This window comes from Crinia signifera, chromosome 11, assembly GCF_055691185.1.
Source record: "Crinia signifera chromosome 11, ASM5569118v1, whole genome shotgun sequence".
In the NCBI taxonomy this organism is placed as follows: domain Eukaryota; kingdom Metazoa; phylum Chordata; class Amphibia; order Anura; family Myobatrachidae; genus Crinia; species Crinia signifera.
The window spans coordinates 40,703,252-40,723,273 of NC_139227.1; the positions used below are offsets into that span (position 1 = coordinate 40,703,252).

Here is a 20,022-nt window from a genome sequence, read left to right on the forward strand (position 1 = left end):
CCCTTTGTGTACAGTGATGCCTAAATATACCCATTTCAAATGGCCTAAAAAGCTGAGGTTTTGCCAGGTCGACCCGGGACTCGGGTCATTGTAAACTGCTACTGGGGAAAAAACCCGGGTCTAGTGACCTGGGTTTTTTTCCCAGGACAGGAGCAGGGTTTTAGTGGGTAAAGCACAGGTAATGAGCTGTGGAGACATTTCTTATCCGGGTTGTTTGACCCTGGCAGGGAGGCTGGCCATTGTGAAAAACATCTCCAGCTGACCACCTGCCTGCCCTTGCCCACTGCCCATCCACCTATGCCATCTGCCGGCTCGCACACCCAATGCCCGTCGCTGGCCTACCAAAGCCCACCCACCAATGCCCGCTCACTGCCGGCCCACCTGTTGGTGTCTACCCTGGAATACAGTGCAGTGGAAACGGAGACCCCAGAGTGGAGACCAGCCATAATCCCAGGTCAAAAATCCCAAATTTGACCCGGTATTTTGTTGGGAACGCGGTACGAGTCAACACTTTAGTACTAAAGAGATACTGGTTAGCAAATTCCATATTTGCTCACCTTGGTGAAGGTCAAGTAATAATTAAGAAAAGAAGCAGCAGGGTCAGCCTGGCTCACTGCCTTCTCCCTTACACATTAACGACATCGCTCCCGAAGGGAACCGGCTAGTGTGCATGGGGCTTTAGCATTATTACCTAAATACTACCAGATGGAGAAGGAAACTTATAAAACTGCTTCTAATGCAATATTATCTCCCACCCTGTATATGTAACTAGTTACCAGCCAGTCAAAGGGACGGGACACCATAAACTGAAAGTCTGCGCCAGCAGATGTGCGCACGCGAATAGAGCTACACTTGTATTGCGCCATTAAGCGCCTACATAGTGGCCGCTGCTGAGGCTTTACTTATACAGGAGAAGGTCAAGATATATGAACAGTTAAATCCTACAGAGAATACATCTGTGCAACGCGCTGTCAAACTGCAGCGCTATGGGAGGGGGCAACCACAAAGCAGAAATAAAAACACTTCAAGGGTAACATTGGCTTTCCTCATCACACAAAAAAAATACAAGGCAGTGAAAATCCACCAGAAAAACCACAAACTGCAATAGTTGTCCATTAAAAAGTGAGGAGTCGCGCAGTTCCCCTTTCTGTTTATAGAAGTGCTCCACAGAAGTAACCACTGACTATAGTGTGGTATGTGAGGTTGGCTGGAGGTCAGGCCTGGTCTGCTTATCACCTACGCTGCAGTGTTAATTCCTTAAAAGGCAAACTCTGCGCTCGCTGTATGTATAAAGCCGCTTCTGTAACCTTCCCTATTACTGAAATAAAGGTCTTGTGTCGGACTTCTTCACTGCCGTCGTCTGTATAGGTTTCCCAACAATCTAGAAAAAGTAAGGTGGTTGCGGTGCAGAAATACTTACTAGATACTAGAAATCCTACTATTATTTTAGTGAGCTGGAAATGCATGTAATGCACTAATGCTGGGAAACTTGCCAAGTCTATAGATTGTAAGCTAGCGAGCAGGGCCCTCCTACCCCTATAACCGGTCTGTTACTACCCACTTTGTTGTATCACTGTTTCCAATTGTACAGTGCAACTGAATGTGCTGCATAAGCATATATAGCATAAGACACTGTAACAGAATCTGCTGCCGCTATATAAGACGCTGTAACGGAATCTGCTGCGCTATATAAGACGCTGTAACGGAATCTGCTGAGCTATATAAGACGCTGTAACGGAATCTGCTGCGCTATATAAGACACTAACGGAATCTGCTGCGCTATATAAGACACTAATGGAATCTGCTGCGCTATATAAGACACTGTAATGGAATCTGCTGCGCTATATAAGACACTGTAATGGAATCTGCTGCGCTATATAAGACACTAACGGAATCTGCTGCGCTATATAAGACACTGTAACGGAATCTGCTGCGCTATATAAGACACTAACGGAATCTGCTGCGCTATATAATACACTAACGGAATCTGCTGCGCTATATAAGACGCTGTAAAGGAATCTGCTGCGCTATATAAGACACTGTAATGGAATCTGCTGCGCTATATAAGACACTAACGGAATCTGCTGCGCTATATAATACACTAACGGAATCTGCTGCGCTATATAATACACTAACGGAATCTGCTGCGCTATATAAGACGCTGTAAAGGAATCTGCTGCGCTATATAAGACACTGTAACGGAATCTGCTGCGCTATATAAGACACTAACGGAATCTGCTGCGCTATATAATACACTAACGGAATCTGCTGCGCTATATAAGACACTAACGGAATCTGCTGCGCTATATAAGACACTGTAATGGAATCTGCTGCGCTATATAAGACACTAACGGAATCTGCTGCGCTATATAAGACACTGTAACGGAATCTGCTGCGCTATATAAGACACTGTAACGGAATCTGCTGCGCTATATAAGACACTGTAATGGAATCTGCTGCGCTATATAAGACACTGTAATGGAATCTGCTGCACTATATAAGACGCTGTAAAGGAATCTGCTGCGCTATATAAGACACTGTAACGGAATCTGCTGCGCTATATAATACACTAACGGAATCTGCTGCGCTATATAAGACACTGTAACGTAATCTGCTGCGCTATATAAGACACTGTAATGGAATCTGCTGCGCTATATAAGACACTAACGAAATCTGCTGCGCTATATAAGACACTAACGGAATCTGCTGCGCTATATAAGACACTAACGGAATCTGCTGCGCTATATAAGACACTGTAATGGAATCTGCTGCGCTATATAAGACACTAACGGAATCTGCTGCGCTATATAAGACACTAACGGAATCTGCTGCGCTATATAAGACACTGTAATGGAATCTGCTGCGCTATATAAGACACTGTAACGGAATCTGCTGCGCTATATAAGACACTGTAACGGAATCTGCTGCGCTATATAAGACGCTGTAACGGAATCTGCTGCGCTATATATGACACTAACGGAATCTGCTGCGCTATATAAGACACTGTAATGGAAACTGCTGCGCTATATAAGACACTGTAAATAAATAAAAAAAACGCTCATGATTACCTACTGTAGGTATAACGCGCAGGGGCCTCTGTCCTCATGGGCTTTCCCCTCCTCATTTACACCGTGATACAGTAATTCAGTCAACCCTACCCTAAGTAGACATGCTTTTGGTCGACTACTGAAGGCAGGCAGGCCTTAGGTCGATCGCTGAAATAGTTCGACATGGGTAAGGTCGACACAAGAATTAGGTTGACAATGGGAAAGTCGACTGTCCAAAGGTTGACCTGAGTTTTTCAAGTTTTTTTTTCTACCATCCACTACAGCGTGGTGGGAGAATAAAACAGTGTGCCAATAGCAGCAAGGCACTGTGCATGGAGCATGGCAAGCACAGTAAGCCATGCAAGGGAACTTTGACGGTGTACATGTCGACAGAGTCGGCATTCGGGACCAAAAAAACCATGAAAACGACTTTTTGACTGTTGTCCTTCCCATTTGTCAACCTAATGCTTGTGTCAACCTTCTGACCTTGCCCATGTTGACCTTCAGTGGTTGACCTAAATTGGGTCCACCCAATGACCCATACCCATTTACACCATCATTACCTACCCTCTGCTCTCAGTGGCACTGAATTTCTGTGCTCACCCGCAACAGTTTTTGCATGTGCAGCACTGGGTATATAGCTTGCATTCAATGTTCTGTATCGTCTTGTCCGCTAAGGACTAATTCAGTCAAATGCAAACATGCGTCTTTAAGCGAATGCTGCTTTAATGTACATTAGTGGTGTCAAACTCATGGCCCTCCAGCTGTTGTGGAACTACACGTCCCAGCTTCCTCGGCTATAGATTTTATATAATGGGTTGCTAAAACTGTGGCAAGGCATGCTGGGAAGTGTCATTCCACAACAGCTGGAGTGCCTTGAGTTTGACACCACTGATATATGTCTGTACTGCGCTCTGACATCATCTGACAAGGATCCTTGCTTCCTGGAGTGTATGTATATTTTAAACAGTTTTATATATTTTTTTACTTGTATCCTGTTGTAATTCACTCTGTATCCTGCAAAAGTTTTTTGTTTAAACCATTTATACCTGTACGGATGGTGAACTTTCCTGACTTGATAACAGTGCAACGGCCATAAAGATACCTTTTGATATCACCCTTCTGTGTCACCCCTGTCTGTCTAACCCTCCCCTTTAGAATGTAAGCTCTCACGAGCAGGGCCCTCTCTCCTCATGTGCCTTTCTTAGAATATATAAACCTCTGCCACCCTGATGATTGCTACAGTGTCCTGTCCCCTGATGCAACTATCCATATTTACCATGTACTTGTCCTAAACTGTCTTGTGCTGTAATTCGGTATGCGTTTTTGCTCATAACTATGCTTTGTAAAGCGCTGCGGAATCTGTGTGCGCTATATAAGAAACTGTTAATAAATAAATGCATATAGGGCCTCACATAGATGTGAGTTACAGCCCTGAGGGGCAGTCATTGTTGAATACATATAGAGAAAAAAGGAGTGAGAAGACGGTTTATTCATTTGATGAAAAGAAACCCCTACGTGTATATAGGGCCTTTATATGAGGTCAGTATCCATTGGGAGGAAAAACGTATGTCCTTGATGTTGGAGAAAAGTGCCGGGAATGGGCAGCGGCTGTTTACGAGGTCCACCCCGTCTGTACCTGTTCAGAGGAGCGAGGGGTCATTAATGATGCGCGGGATCACACATTGTTAACTATATTGCGTGTACACACTAGACAATATAATAAAAGAGGTCGTTCAGAAGTCTAGTGCCCAGGTTCTCAAACTCGGTCCTCAGGACCCTACACAGTGCATGCTTTCCAGGTCTCAACACAGTCAAGTAAAATAATTAGCTCCACCTGTAGATATAAAATGTGTCAGTGTGTAATGAATGCACCTGCCAAGTGACCTATGTGGGGTCGTGAAGACAGAGTTTGAGAACCACTGGTTTAATGCATTTCGGAGATTCAGGGTTAATGATAAACATGAAATGGAAACCCTTTTTTTCAGGATTTGGACCAGCCTTTGCCTAAGAGCAAAAGTTGGGCTATACATACACCCTCAATAAGGCTTATACCGCAGACTTCTGGGGTTTGCATACAATAGGGTGGGGATTCATTTGTTGGATAGGAATACATTTCTGTGACAAACACTTTTTCATCCCAAAATAGGGGAAAACCTACACAAACCTAAGCAAGCCTTAGGAGTCAGGCTGTTAAACAGTTAATTATTCAAGCTGCCTAAGTATGTGTCTTGGCTCAAAGGCAAAATCTACTTACCTGACTTAATTAACCACGTTACCCAATTAAATGTTGCAAGAAAAGAATTTTTATGAACTTAGCCCCCAGGCCATTGGATTGTGCTCCCTCTTGAAGGATTTAGCAATTTCTAAAGGGACATTTAAATTCTGCTTCCAACACAATCGAGTCATTCTATGTAAACGCAGGACCATATTAATCAATGGACTGATGGGACTGCATAGTGTTCACTTTAGCACCCGCTATCTTTGAATACACATGCAGTTCCTCTTCCCTGCCTGGGGTGTCGCACAGTGTGGTCTGTATATCAGCACTGATATGCAAACCAGAAACACCACAGCAGACAGTGACACCCCAGGCAGAGAACAGGAACTGCATGGGTTTTCAAAGAAAGCGGCTGCTAGAATGAACACTACTACAGTCCCTGGACTCTCTACAAACAGGCCTAACTGGGTGATGCCTGTATGGGTGTGGTATAGGGGTCCGACAGTCAGGATCCCGACAGTCATTAGCCCCACTGACTAGACCCAGACAGCATGGTGAGCGCAACTAAGCCCCTTACAGGCTCACTGCACTCGCCACGCTGCGGGCACGGTGGCTCGCTATGCAAGCCACCTATTCTATTCCCTCTATGGGGGTCGTGAACCCCCACGAGGGAAAATAGCAGGTGGCCTGTGATAGTCCTGGCAGATGCATTCTGGTGGTTTCAACAGTTTTTGCACAGCAGATCACATATGATCCCCCATCTAAACTGATGATATTTAAATTGAGGGGGTGTTCCTGTGAGTGCCGCGACGCCAAACAGTGGCCAGCTGCCCAGGAGTGCCGGAACGCCCAGCTGCCCAGGAGTGCCGGAACGGCCAGCAGTGGCCAGCTGCCCAGGAGTGCCGGAACGGCCAGCAGTGGCCAGCTGCCCAGGATTAGATGCGGCAGCTGACACTGGGATAGCACCAGCGATATAGGAGATAGGTGATACTTAATGGTTGCCCATTGCAACCAATCAGATCTTGTCTATCATTTCTCTGTTACATCCTAGAAAATGATAGACAATCTGATTAGTTGCTATGGGCAACAACACGTCTTCATTTTTAGAAGCTTTAGTAAATTTACCCCTAGTTAGTTAAAACTAACATGCTGTAGCTCTGGAGAGTGTGGTGATTTCACGTCATTTTGTAAGCGACCTGACTAGCGATAGCGATGCACGGCCCCAAAAGTCGCTATAACCCGGTGATTAATATCCTGCATGCTGGATATATCTAGTGACATTGCCGGTCAGGGCCAGTGATCTCACCAGAGAACACTGGACCTGACAGACCTGCATTGCTCAGCAGTTTCGACCAATGTGTAGGCTCCTAAACATTGTTGAAAAAAGGAGTCGGAAGATTACAGGTGGCTAATCAATCACTATCAACACAGACTGAAGCTTGTAGGCTGGGAGACTACTAGGTAAACTAAGCCAAACCCAGCGATCAAGACACACCTGAAATGCAGGACCAATGGCAGGGGTAAGACATAAAGGTGCCCATACACAGTGTGATGATCGCACCCATTATGGGCTGCATCGCAACGTATGCGTTTTTCATGCGATGCTATCTGAGGGCAGTACAAAAAGTATGTGCAGCACATCATTTTTGTACTGTGCAATGCGATGCCCGCGGGAGCGCGCATCACAAGGTGCTATCGCACTGTGTATGGGCACCTTTAGCCCAGGGAGTAGAATTAGAGGAGTTAATACCCTGTGGGCCAGTTTCTAATCCATTTGGTCCCCCGTGCGTTTGCATGGGGGACCAATGGTTGTGCCCTGTGCATGTGCATAATCAGTTATGCCCATGTGCAAGGCTTCTGGCACTCACACAGTTGGGGGGGGGGGGGTGCGCTCTGACATGGGAATGCCCAGCGTTTCATGGGCATAGCCTTGCAAATACAAGGGTTCCTATGTAAATGTGGGAGTCACATGCCTCTGACTTATATTTACGAGCCCTGGAGAAATCATTCGATGGTCGGTAACCATCAAATGATTTCTCCAGCAGCTGGCACAAGCGAGGGGATGTGTTTTTTCCTAACACATCCCCACACATGGTTGCGGGAGGATACGGTGACTGTTCAGGGCAACAACTGCAGATCACAACTATGGCCGGTATTGTGCTGGCCTTGTCACTTCTCCCATTAGGCACTTGATCATCTTCAGATTTGCCACGAGTGCATGACACCACAGATCAGTGGTTCTCAACCTCGGTCCTCAGGACCCCCCCCCAACAGTGCATATTTTCCAGGTCTCCTCACGGGTTAAATAATTAGCTCCACCTCTAATCTTTTAAAATGTGTCAGTGAGTAATGAACGCACCTGTCGGGTGACCTGGAAAATGTGCACTGTTGGGGGTCCTGAGGACCGAGGTTGAGAATCACTGCCATAGATAGTCAGATGTGATGATTAGCTCATTTTCCTCTCAGTATAATGTAGGGGGAATAGTATGCAAATAACTTAGCAAAGATCACATTCAACCACCGTGGATCGCACATAAAGGTGTTGGAAAATAACTACTACCATACGTGCATGGACTCACATGAGCGGAGGATAAATCTGACAGTTCTGCAAAGTTACACAATACACGATTGCTAGCTTGGATCTTGCCAATAATGATCTTCCCTTGTGAACATTTCAGGCTGGGTAAAAGCTCTATTTCCAGGCAGCAATCTCTAGGAATACGTGTGGGCAGACGTGGCGTTTGTGTTTCTAAAAGGGGACACATGAAACTGGTAATCAGTGAATGCCACATCCTATTGCCACGTGGTTAGAAACACTACAGAAAACTGTCAAGACTGGATGCTGCTGCAGCTGTTTAGAACCATCTCTGGGGTGTGTTTTCCCAGGGATAACAGAAAGCTGCGGGTGGGAGGAAGGAGAACATACTATTTTTGGCTGCTGAAATGCTCCCAAGCACGAGTAAAGAGAGGAACACATACTGTAGATGGGTGCAGATTCCTTGCATGCTAAGCTGGCCATTTCTGTACAAGCTAGATCAGATGTCAGGCTCCAACAGGCCCGCCGCGGGCTGGGTTGTAAAAAAAACAAAAAAAAAAAAAAAACAGTAGGAATAATAAAAAAAAAAAAAAAAAAACTTACATGTACTTAAGCTAAAGTGCAGAAGTTTTGCAAATATGGGCAGCTTTTCTTGTTTGCTTATTAAGTACACTCGCTGGGAGAGTGTAGAGCAGGGATTAACAACGTCGAGCTTCAAATGCTCCCACAACAGGTCATGTTTTCTGGATTTATTTTGTTTAATCACACGCAGGTGACCTGACAGCATGCCATGTTGACGATATAGTCAACATTGCGCATGCTGTGCATGGGTGACAGATGCGCGGTCCCACGACGCATCACCATCACCTGACTAGATATATACAGTATAAATATAGTCATCGCCAGTGTTCACTCACCAGAGAACACTGGCTGTGAAAGATCACTTAGCACACAGCAGTGGGCTGAGCAATCTGTGCTAAGATGCACAGCAAAGCACAGATGCCCACTCGCACAGTGTGTACGGGGCATTTGACAGTAGAGCCATTTAAAAATGCATATGATAGGCATAGGAATATCCCTGCAAAAAAACTAAAGGCCAATACATACATTGGGGCAGTACAGATAGTATAATGGTTAGCATTATTGCCTCACAGCACTGAGATCATGGGTTCGATTCCCACCATGGCCCTAACTGTGCGGAATTTGTATATTCTCCCTGTGCTTGCGTGGGTGTCCTCAGGGTACTCCAGCTTCCACCAAAATTAATCCTAGAATGTGTATATGTGTGTGTGTGTGTGTGTGTGTGTACACATGTGGTAGGGAATATAGAGTGTAAGCTCTACTGGGGCAGACACCGATGTGAATGTTCAATAATTCTCTGTAAAGCGCTGCGGTATATGTGTGCGCTATATAAGAAAATTTATAAATAAATACATACTGGGCGACTGAGCTGAAAGCAGCTTAGTTTGTATGGCGCGTCGATGAGGGCTGATGCGCACTCCGCATCATGGCTGGCCCAGCCGTTCATACGCCGGTATTACCAGCAGATGAGCAATGGGGTGGATGGCTTTCCATAGCATCCTGCTATAGAAAGGCGTCCACTCCTGGGAAAAATTGCTGAAATGGGCGAAAAACGGTCATTGTGTATGCACTGCGCATTTTTCAGCCTAGCGATTTTCCCCATTATCGGTCAGCATAGAAAATGTTTCAGTGAATAACTAGTGCACCTGTGGACATGCCAGGTGACCTGGAGAACGTGCACTGTTGGGGGTTCTTGAGGACCGAGGTTGAGAACCACTGACCTAAAGGATACAAAAGGCACAGACTAGATGGGCCAAGTGGTTCTTATCTGCCATCATACTCTATGTTCCTATGTGCCTTCTATGGAATGTGCAGCCACTTGGCCAAGGATGTGTGGTACACAAGCAGCAACATGAAACACATTAGCAGCCCATCGGCATAAAGCACACCTCTTCCATCCCTCAACATTGAGCCAATTATTCATATGCATGTTATTATGTTTTCTGTGTAGGTGCGGGTGATGGGTCCAATTTGTCTTCCCAGCTGCATCATGGGATACAGACAAATTAGATTGAAGAAACTCAGGAGCCCGAGGTGTGCTCTCTACCACCAGTGCTGTGCCTAAACACGTGCAAAGGGGGCCGTGCGATCGAATTGGGCCATCTCCCGAAGAGGGGAAAATAAGGCCGAAGAGGGGAAAATAGGGAACGGTGGGTCCTCTTTGCCGAAGCTTAGAGAGACCCTCATTCCTCAACCCCCGGAAGGGTTAGGACGGTGGGTCCTCCGCACCCGAAGGTTTGGAGAGACCCTCAGTAGACTTCCCTCCGCCTTGCGGCTCGGGGTCGTCCTCGGGGGGACCGAAGCTCTCCCCAAAAGGCGAGAGCTTCGGCACATTGGAGAAATGGAAGGCCCGAAAGGGTCGACCAAACTACCCACAAAAACGTGACAAAACTACAAAAAACAAGGAACGTGAAAAGTGACGAACGTGAGAGGGAAGAGAAATAAATAATAAAGACCTCAGCTAGAAGGCCGGGGTGGGGGTGTGAAAAATTGTCCTACCCCATCCAAAAGGACGGGGTAAGGACGTGAAGTGTCGCCTGAAGGAAAGTGCGCAGTGCAAGTGCCATACTAGTGCATGGTGATTTTGGGATCACCCGTGCATGTTCGGCACCCCCGAGTTTCCCCAGGGGCACAGTGCAGCCTCAGACTCCAAGCAACCGACCGATCAGCGTCCGACCAAGGTTTCTCTGTTCCCATCGTAGGGCATTTTCTACTATAGACAAAGCTAACCTTTACAGATTATGCAGATATGCCTCAGACCTCCTAAATACGCCAAGTGGAGTAGTTACCCATAGAAACCAGTTTCTAATAATTTATCTACTACATTCATAATATAAATTATGTAATCTGGTTGCTACGGGCAACATGTCGGTGTGGATTATTAGGTTTACCGCTATTGGTTGACAGTGAAAAGGTTGACACTTCACTTTGGAAGGTTTGCTACCCCTCGCTCTGAAACTTAATATAGACAGAAGGCGACGTATGCAGATTACAATGTCCTGATCAGTCACAGCATGATACAAATTCCCATGAAAACAAAGTAGATATGCTAATTATGGGGATCATTTGTAAATAGTAACCAATTATTCGGACATTGATGACTTGGGCCAGCGTAAAAATGTTTCATACACTGCAGAGACATCCAGCCACTCGCTACCCGTCCAACAAAAGAAGCCTCTCTCCAGTCACTGCAATGTATAACCACCATATAATTCATATTCATGGCCGTTTATACAGAACGTGAGCCCTTCCAGATGAAGCCACTGATCTGTTATTGCTAATCATAATCTCATCATACATGTGACAGAGGTAACAATGACCAGTATAGTGTGGCCGTGAGGACACAGGCCCGCTGCAGGTTTAAAAGGTTGGGTTCTGGCATCTGGCAACAATATGGATGAAAGTCCTCTGGAGATATTCCTCTATTTGTGCCAATTATGGTCCTGGTTCAGGTATCCCAGTAAGGGATTGGTAAATTGTAAAACAACGTCCCAGGATTTGGGGTGCCAGGAATTGGATTATACCTGGGTCAGGCATTTAAACAGACACATGTAAAAAACACACAATGTGCTCAACACTACTACCTAGAGTCACAATGATTGCTGCAGGCCTAAATATATAAGGTAGAGGTAATGCAGCCAACATTACTCAAACAAGCAGCACGCATCTGAAATATAGCACGTGACCAGTCACATACGTGCAGGTGTACAGTGTCTGATCTGGATCCTTCAGAAGCTATAGCTTAATATAACTTATACCGCCCATACACGTCCCGATACGGGCGTGTTTTCCATGCTTAACTAGCACAGATCACATTGCATTGCATGTGCATGCAATGCGATGCAATGTGATGTGATGAAAACAAAGTACAAAAAGTATGTGCAAGCACATACTTTCTGTACTGTGCGATGAGGTGCCGCGGGAGCGCGCACCTCAAAGCACACATCGGACAGCCCGCATTGCAGCGTGTATGGGCTGCTTGGACTGGATTCTTTAAGCGCCAGCTTTACGTGATAACTCACAGAAGGATGATGGTGCCGGCAGACTACGGACAATCCAGCACTTCTAGAGCTTCCGCCTTTTCTGTTTCTGAACTGTAATTATTCAAAAACACCTACCTATTGTACTGTACACTCTTCATTCATAAATGGTGTGAAGACCTTAAAATACCAGACACAGAGGAGTTTATTAACAAAGACGGGAGTTCTATTGAACATGGGATGTTGCCCATAGCAACCAATCAGAATCAACTTATTTATTTAGCACCTTCTAGAACAGGGATGGGGACCTTGGCCCTCCAGCTGTTGTTGATCTACACATCCCAGCATGCCCTGCTACAGTTTTGCTATTTGGCCATGCAAAAACTGCTGCACAGCATTCTGGGGTGTGTAGTTGTACAACATCTGGAGGGTCGAAGTTGCCCCTGTTCTAGAAGATAATAGACAGAATCTGATTGGTGTCCCGTAGCAACATCCCATCTTCAATAGAACTCTCATCTTAGTAAATAAACCCCTAAGTAGCCGGATACTCTTTAGTGGGAGTTCAATAGGTTGACCCATATGGTCGACAGGTACAAAAGGTCGACTGTGTCTTAGGTCAACAACTTTTTATTTATTTTACTTTTTTTCCCATACAGTTGGACTACGATGGAATAGTAACTTGTGATGGGCGCAGAGAGGGATCATGCCTGAAGCGCATTGTGCTTTGGGGGTAAAAAAAATAAAATCTTTCTAATAAAAAAAAAATGTGCATGTTAACCAAGGCCCAGCATACTGTCTGCTAATAATATATATCAAGCTCCTGTTATTTACATATGTGGACCTGTGTATACAAATACCAAGCTAAGGTAGAACCACAAATTCCAGCACTTCTTTTATTTACAGAAAACCAGTACAAGTAGCAACCACAGAGAAAGAACACGAAGGGTTACAGGAAAGGTAATTCCTGCTCTTAAGCTAATGTGGGATGAACTACAAGCTGAAAGCCTGGTCGATTGTAGTCTTGTGCACAGTCTGTCCCTACCTAGCTTAGAACTACAAGTCTCAGCTTGCGTTGCCTTTAATAAGGGACACTATGAATTACAGATTCTGTGGCTCAGTAAAACCAGGTAAATCGGAGACATGAAGTCAGCCAGCCACTGATTCTGTGCCATTCATGTGCCCTTTATTAACCGGATGCTCTGGCAATGCTACCCCAGCACATACCGCCAGCCAGGTAACGTCTATCCCAAGGACAGCGTGTGTGTCCCCACCTGATGTAGAACTACAATGTCTCAGCACACCCTGCCAGTCTGGTCACTTTCAACCTGATGCAGCGTGTGGTTCCCCCAGCTGCTGTGTAACTACATGTCCCAGCACCCCCTACCAGCCGGTTTACTTCCACCTCCAGGCAAACTGTCTCCCCAGCTGCTCTATAACAACAAGTCACAGCACCCCCTGACAACCTGATCACTCCCACCCACATGCAGCCTGCGGCTCCCAGCTGCCGTGGAACTATGGAACTACATGTCTCAGCACACCCTGCCAGTCTGGTCACTCTCAGCCCATACCTCCCAACATGACCCCCTTCCAGGAGGGACAGAATACTCTATTCCTGGACTTCCCTCTTTGCCATCACCTGTATCATAGATTAAGAGGGAAGTCCAGAAGCAGAGCAAAGTGTCCCTCCTGAAGAGGGTCATGTTGGGAGGTATGTCAACCTGATGCAGCATGTGGCTCCCCAGCTGCTGTGGAACAACATGTCCCAGCACACCCAGCCAGCCAAGTAACATCTATCCTAAGGACAGCGTGTGGCTCCCCAGCTGCTGTAGAACTACATGGCTCAGCACAACCTGTCAGTTTGGTTACTCTCAGCCTGAAGCAGCGTGTGGCTCCCCAGCTGCAGTGTAACTACATGTCCCAGCACCCCCTACCAGCCGGTTTACTTCCACCTCCAGGCAAACTGTGTCTCCCCAGCTGCTCTATAACAAGTCCCAGCACCCCCTGACAACCTGATCACTCCCAGCTGCTGTGGAACTACATGTCCCATGCTCTGGCTGGCAGAGCATGCTGAGACTTCTGGTCCCAGGGAGGTCACACGAGAAAGCACAATGGAGACACAGAAGCCCCTGTGTAAAGTGGCAGGACACGCAGGAGGAGGCCCCGCACACACACGGCCTGGTCCCCCCAGCATCATCTCCTCAGCACCCTCCTCCTCCTCACCTAACCGCCGTCACCCCCTACACCTCCGAGAGGAGAACCCCGACCTCCCCACATCACCACCCACCCGCTATAACCCCCAATATCGCCATCGACACCGTTATAAACCGCAGCAAACTCACCCAGTCGCCTCACAAGCGTTCCAAAATGGCGGCGTGCTGGAGGTGGATCACGTGACCCGACTTGACAGGTCAGGTGGGCCCCGGGCCGTGACGTCACTGGGGGCTCGGCGCATGGCTGAGCTGTCTCTACCTGTGCAGGCGCACCTGAGGCACCGGCCCTGTGTCTGCAGCCAGCAGCAGACACGGGGCTACCTGATGGGGAATATACCCTCACCGTGCCCTCTCCTCACAAAAACAGCGCCCCCACCCCACAGCCACCATGAGCTGCTGCCACTGCACACAGTATACTCCAAACTTCCAAGTACATCACCTGTCTCTGAGGCATGCCAATGCACTTAGCCCTGTCAGGCTGCAAGTGGTGACATTCTGAGGTAAACCTGCTGCCACAGTAAATATACCATATATACATTGCTCAGTGGGCACATTAACCCTAAAATAATAATAAAATGTGAAATATAAAGTTCCACTGCAAGAATGTGCATATTATTTGCAGGCTCATTAAGTATAAAATTAAATTCCCGGGCGCGCAATTTCAATCCATTTTATTTTGGATTTGCTCTTTGCGCATCAAATCCATATGAAAAAAGTCTCTATTTGTCTCTGCCGCATTTCACGTCTACGCCCCTCTTCTTCCCAAAGTCGGAATTTATTTAATTCCCCCCCCCCCACACACCATACAGCGGAAAAAAATAGAGAAAAGTGATTTATTATCCTTGGAACAGGCCGTGTCGCTCCCCTATACCAAGCCCAACAATCAGTAACAGGCTTACAGAATACCATAAAACTTAATGCGTTTTTATTTTATTTTATCTTACTCCCCCCCAAAACACCCACCCGACAGACAGACTTAAGAATACAATAAACCGCAAAAAAAATAAAAAAATATATATCCAATTTGAGGAATTCAACAATTCCCTGATTAAATTTTGATGGGGGCTGAAGACCCAGCCGAGCTGCTGATAACCTGACTGACATTTGGAATAATTATTACTGTTTAATTACGGTTTTTGTGAGTGACACATCAGTGAAGCGAACGGGGGTAATTATTCGGTCGTGAGTGACAATTTTTTAAAAATGTATGCTTGTCAGTGACAATGATGGACACTTGCTAGGCGTAAGAATCCAAAGCTGCCATGGTTTGTTGGCCGATGTGACTGACGTTAAGGGTTTCAAGAAAAAGCTGAAACTATAATGAATCGGTTATAATATTTATGAGTGACAATCTAACAATGCATAGGGGTCTCAGTGTGGACATGAGTGATACTATTTAGATGTAAGTGAGATTCACATGCAATAAGGGATGGTAAAATAGGTCTGCCTACCCTGCACTTTATTCCCAGCTGTCACGTACACCGAACATTCTTCATTAAATGTCACGCAATGGCAGGTATGACAGTGGGAAAGTAAATGTGGCCTTAAGGTGCGCTTGAAGACAATATGCATAATATATTTCACCAATACGTTCGTGTTTTAAAAAGAAGTAATTGCACTGCATAATAATTTCCATGTCCTGCCAATGATTTTTTTCAAGATCCGCTCGCAGCGAATGAAATTTTTTAAGGACCCGGCTTAATAAGATTGCATTAGGAGAGTAAAATCCTTAACTATTAAAATCCACGACAGCCTGTAACGTCGTACAAGGTGGAAATCCTTGCCACTCATCAGTCGGAAACACGGTCGATGGCTGCGCGTTGCGAGGGTGGAAGCGGGTGGCAAATGAGAAGCATTATGATAAAGGTCCTCGCTGAGTCTTGCACGGCAGTGACTTTCCATGTCCTGACGCTTGATTCATCCAGTTGCTCGCAGCCGAAGTGGGTTCTCGGGCCTGCCAGATAACAGCCGGGCGGCTTAGCAAAAGACAAGGAGGACATGAAAAGCTTACCATTATTGTGCCCTTTGTATGCATTAATAAAAGTATATATATATATATATATATATATATATATACACAATAAATAGGCATACTTTTTTCCTTAGCGGTACAGATTATACAAAACCTGCAAATATAATAGGTCAGGTTATGATTGGAATCTTGTTATGCGATGACATATGGAAATCGGTGACATCCTAACAGTATAAAAAAAAGCCATTTAAAATGTATTGCAGCAACTATGGATTCCCATCTCAGCCTGGAATCCCGAGCAGAGATAAATTATATCTGTAGACCCAACTAGTCAGACCAATTCCCCTCTTTCACTTACAAGCTAAAATTGTGTTCAACATTCGGGCCTATTTTGTATTACAGATTGTCTCTGGCCAATTCCTATGCTTTAGCTACCCTTAAAATCGTTCTCCTCTGCATATCCACTTAAATGCAGTTTCAGTATGATGATGTCCATAGTATTCCACACACACACACACTCACTCATAATAATAATAATAATAATAATAATAATAATAATAACAACTGCTTCTGCTTATTTTTGCCTGACATTCACCGGATCTAGTGGGTTTTAAATTTCTAGTGGTTCCATCTAAATCTAGGCTGCTTATCGTATACACAGGCCAGGCAAAGCCAGTCTAAAGCCCCCTATACACGGTCCGTTAATCGGATCCGTTGTGTGCTTAAACAGCACACATTGTATCAGATCGCATCCCCTGTGCATGCTTTGTGCATGCACTGCGATCCGTTACGATGTGTACCTAGTACAAAAAGTATGTGCAGCACATACTTTTTGTACCGTACTATGTGATGCGCGGAAGCGCGCATCGCATAGTACAAAACGGAGCCGGACACAACGGAGCGTCTATGGGCTCCTTTACAGTGAGGGTAGCAGTACAATGCTGGTATACTAGAGTGATGTCAAGTAGAACAATATTAATACAGAGATGGTATAATATCCATGGTAAAAGGGTAGTAGCTGTGCCAGATCTATTGAGGCCCTTCAGCTGCCAGGCCTTGGATGTTGCCATCCACACTGATCTCGGTATGTTAGGACTGTTGCGGGCACAAGGATTTGAAGCTTCAGAATACAGTGTGTACAACCTAATGTGGCGACAAAGGAAGCAGGAGCAGTGAGGGTCATAATGGGAAAGAAGAAAGGTGACCTTACTCCTAATATCCTTGGAGCCAATTTAAAAAAAAAGTAAGCTGGAAAGACTACTGTTATCTGTCGGAATCGGGCAAAATCGGCCCAAATCGGACAGGTTTATGGGCACCTTTAGGTGTGCTGTGTGATCTGGGAAGGATTGGCAACACTCAAGGCCGAATTATACTGGTGACATTTATGAAATGTGGATTGAGGCGGCTGCCAGTATGTTACTTCTCTTTGTTTGAGTGCGCATGTGGTTGCATATACAGAGAAACATAATGTATACTGTATATCATGTCTAAGAAGAGCAACTATACAGAAGAGCAACTTCTACAGCGCAGATAACACAAATGCACCAATGTTTGTTTATCTTTCAAACAGGTGGCTCATTGTTGCCGTTCCATGCAAGGGGTTGCTGACACGTTCATACGTACCAAATTCAGAAAAACATGTAAAGGATACAGCCACTTGTACATGTAAGTATATTACCCCAAATCCAGGCTACATACATATACGTGTCAGTCCTTTTTTTCCATTAAGTTACATCTTATTAACATTTATTTCCTGAATAAATATGAACTTGTAGTGTGCAGTGACTAAGGTATCAATTTACTAAATCTTGTATGGATACAAAGGGGGGGGGGGCGTATTCAATCGTGGACTTCAACTGTCGGAACATCCCTACAATCGGAATCCCGGGCCGTTTTCGTCTGATCTGACACTAACTTGACAGTTGGAATTCAATGTTACGATTGCAGAGTGTTGGAAAGTCAGTGAAAAATTACCGTGAACTCGACAATCTGTGGTCATTTCCGACAAAACAGATCCAACTTTAAAAAAAGTCGGATCTGACTGCCTTCAATGCTGTCGGTAATGGCAGCATTGAATATGAGAGTGCCGCTATTTTCACGACACAGATTGAATACCCCCCAAAGTGGACAGAGATAAAGTACCAGACAACCAGACCCTAACTGCCATTTTCCAAACTCAGCCGGTGACATGGCAGTGAGGAGTTGATTGGTTGGTGTTTTATCGCTTTCCAAAGCTTAGTAAATAGTCTGCCAAACGATCATATGATTCCACCATATGTAAAAGTGTTGTAGTTAGTATCTCTTTAGTTTTGGTTACAAGGCACATACCGTATCTACCTAAATCACTTTGAATTAAGATTTTTTTTTCTATATATTTGATTATTTTCCATTATTTTCGTGTATGCAAAGGAAAATATGGCTTTACCTATACAAAATAAAATAATAACAGATGTCATTTGCTCCCAAATAACTTAGATGTTAATCTCTAAAATGTAATTATCAAACGTTATTAACTGATAATAAATAATGACCTTATTATGTAGTAATATAGTCCCAACAGAGGCAGCAGAGACCTACAGTAAAAAGTACAGGAGTGCTTTACATCTGCGCAAATCGACTCAAGGGGGAACAAAAAGCATCTGTAATAACATTGGATGGTACTTGTTTCCTAGAACGGCCACAATCGTGAGTGATCGTGGCTCTTAATTAAGGGACACGATCCTCACGATGTGGCCGATTTTTTACAATTTTTTCCCTTTGAATGACAGAAATCGGGTCAATCGGTCGGTCGCGACCAATTAAAATCGGCTGTCACACGTAGCCGCGACGGAGCGCGGCGGGTACAGTACTCACCCGTCCGCGCCCGCCGCCGGCTAGCGTGTGCAGGCTCCGGTCTGCGGTGTGCGGGTAGCGGCAGCTCTGGGTAGGGATGGCAGCAGTAGTGGTGCCGGGAGGCCGGCGTCGCCATCTTGGTTGAGGGCAGGAGACAGATTGGCCCAGAGTGGAGGTTCCCTCCTCATCCTGTGCTGACAGCCAATGGCAGCCATCCCCTGGGGATATAGGGGATCTGCCTAGGCTGTTCAGTGTCAGTGCAATGAGTCTTTGGAGTCATTCACAACTCCTAGCTGATTCCCGGATCCTGGCTCTTTCTCTCCTGACTCTGGTGCCTTGCTCCCTGCATCTTGCTACAAGGAAGTTTTCTCCTGACACCAATGCTGCAAGTCCTACCTAGTGCTTGTTCCTGCTTGTGTCCCAGAATTACCCTGCACAGCTTCCCGCTGTCCTCCTTCATACAACTCATTCATTACATCATCTTTCAGTCATCCGGATCCATTTCTTCTGTCATCAAATCAAACCTCCTTCCGGATCCTCATCTATGTACTCTGGCTCACCAAGTATAACGTTTTCAGATTTCCCTGCCCGTTATTAGTATTGTGCTGGACTCTATTTAATTTATTCCAACTGTCACTTAAAGAAGTATTTGAGTGAAGTTTATCATTTATGAAATCCGTTATTAAACCTGCACGTTTCAATCCTACTCCTCCTGGTCCGTCTCCGGTTCCTGTGCACCACACGACTCCATCCAGCCCTTTAGCCGTGACATCGGCCGCGATGCGACCGACCGATTCACCCGATTTTTCCATAGACTTCAATGTTAAAAAATCTTTTAACATTGAAATCGGGAGGATCGCGTTGGTCTTGTGCCATTATAATGGCACAAGATGAGATGGACTTGATTAAGTCCATCTCACATAGGGAAAAATGATAAAAAAGGTGAAATTGGCCAATATGACCCATTTCACATTTTTTATGTGCCCGCCATGACCCCACGATAGACGTCAACCCGAAGCGTGGCGAGCGCAGCGAGCCCGCGAGGGGCGGCGGTACGCGTCCTCCGACCTTTTCATTCCCCTACTATCCACGTCGGCGTGGAGTTGAGAATATATAGTGTGGCGAGCGCAGCGAGCCACCGAG

At 45.6% G+C, this 20,022-nt stretch overlaps 1 protein-coding gene and 2 long non-coding RNA genes across 4 annotated transcripts in view; 1 reads left to right on the top strand and 2 right to left on the bottom strand.

Annotated features, from left to right (window-relative positions):
- Positions 1-14,354, bottom strand: part of ZNF507 (zinc finger protein 507) — a 29,459-nt gene extending 15,105 nt beyond the window's left edge. The window contains exon 1 of one of the 2 annotated variants that reach the window (XM_083164850.1): positions 14,205-14,354. The gene's annotated coding sequence lies outside the window, so the exon portion shown is untranslated. Of the gene's footprint in view, positions 1-4,565; positions 4,688-14,204 lie in introns of those variants that run through there. The other variant, XM_083164851.1, reaches the window with a different exon arrangement.
- The window catches only part of LOC146045792 (uncharacterized), a 378,902-nt gene continuing 373,194 nt past the window's right edge, over positions 14,315-20,022 (top strand). The window contains exons 1-2 of the long non-coding RNA XR_014465605.1: positions 14,315-14,575; positions 17,618-17,712. This is a non-coding gene — a long non-coding RNA (uncharacterized LOC146045792). The remainder of the gene's footprint in view (positions 14,576-17,617; positions 17,713-20,022) is intronic.
- The window catches only part of LOC146045794 (uncharacterized), a 33,929-nt gene continuing 28,959 nt past the window's right edge, over positions 15,053-20,022 (bottom strand). The window contains exons 4-5 of the long non-coding RNA XR_014465611.1: positions 18,579-18,620; positions 15,053-16,051 (exon numbers count right to left, since the gene is read on the bottom strand). This is a non-coding gene — a long non-coding RNA (uncharacterized LOC146045794). The remainder of the gene's footprint in view (positions 16,052-18,578; positions 18,621-20,022) is intronic.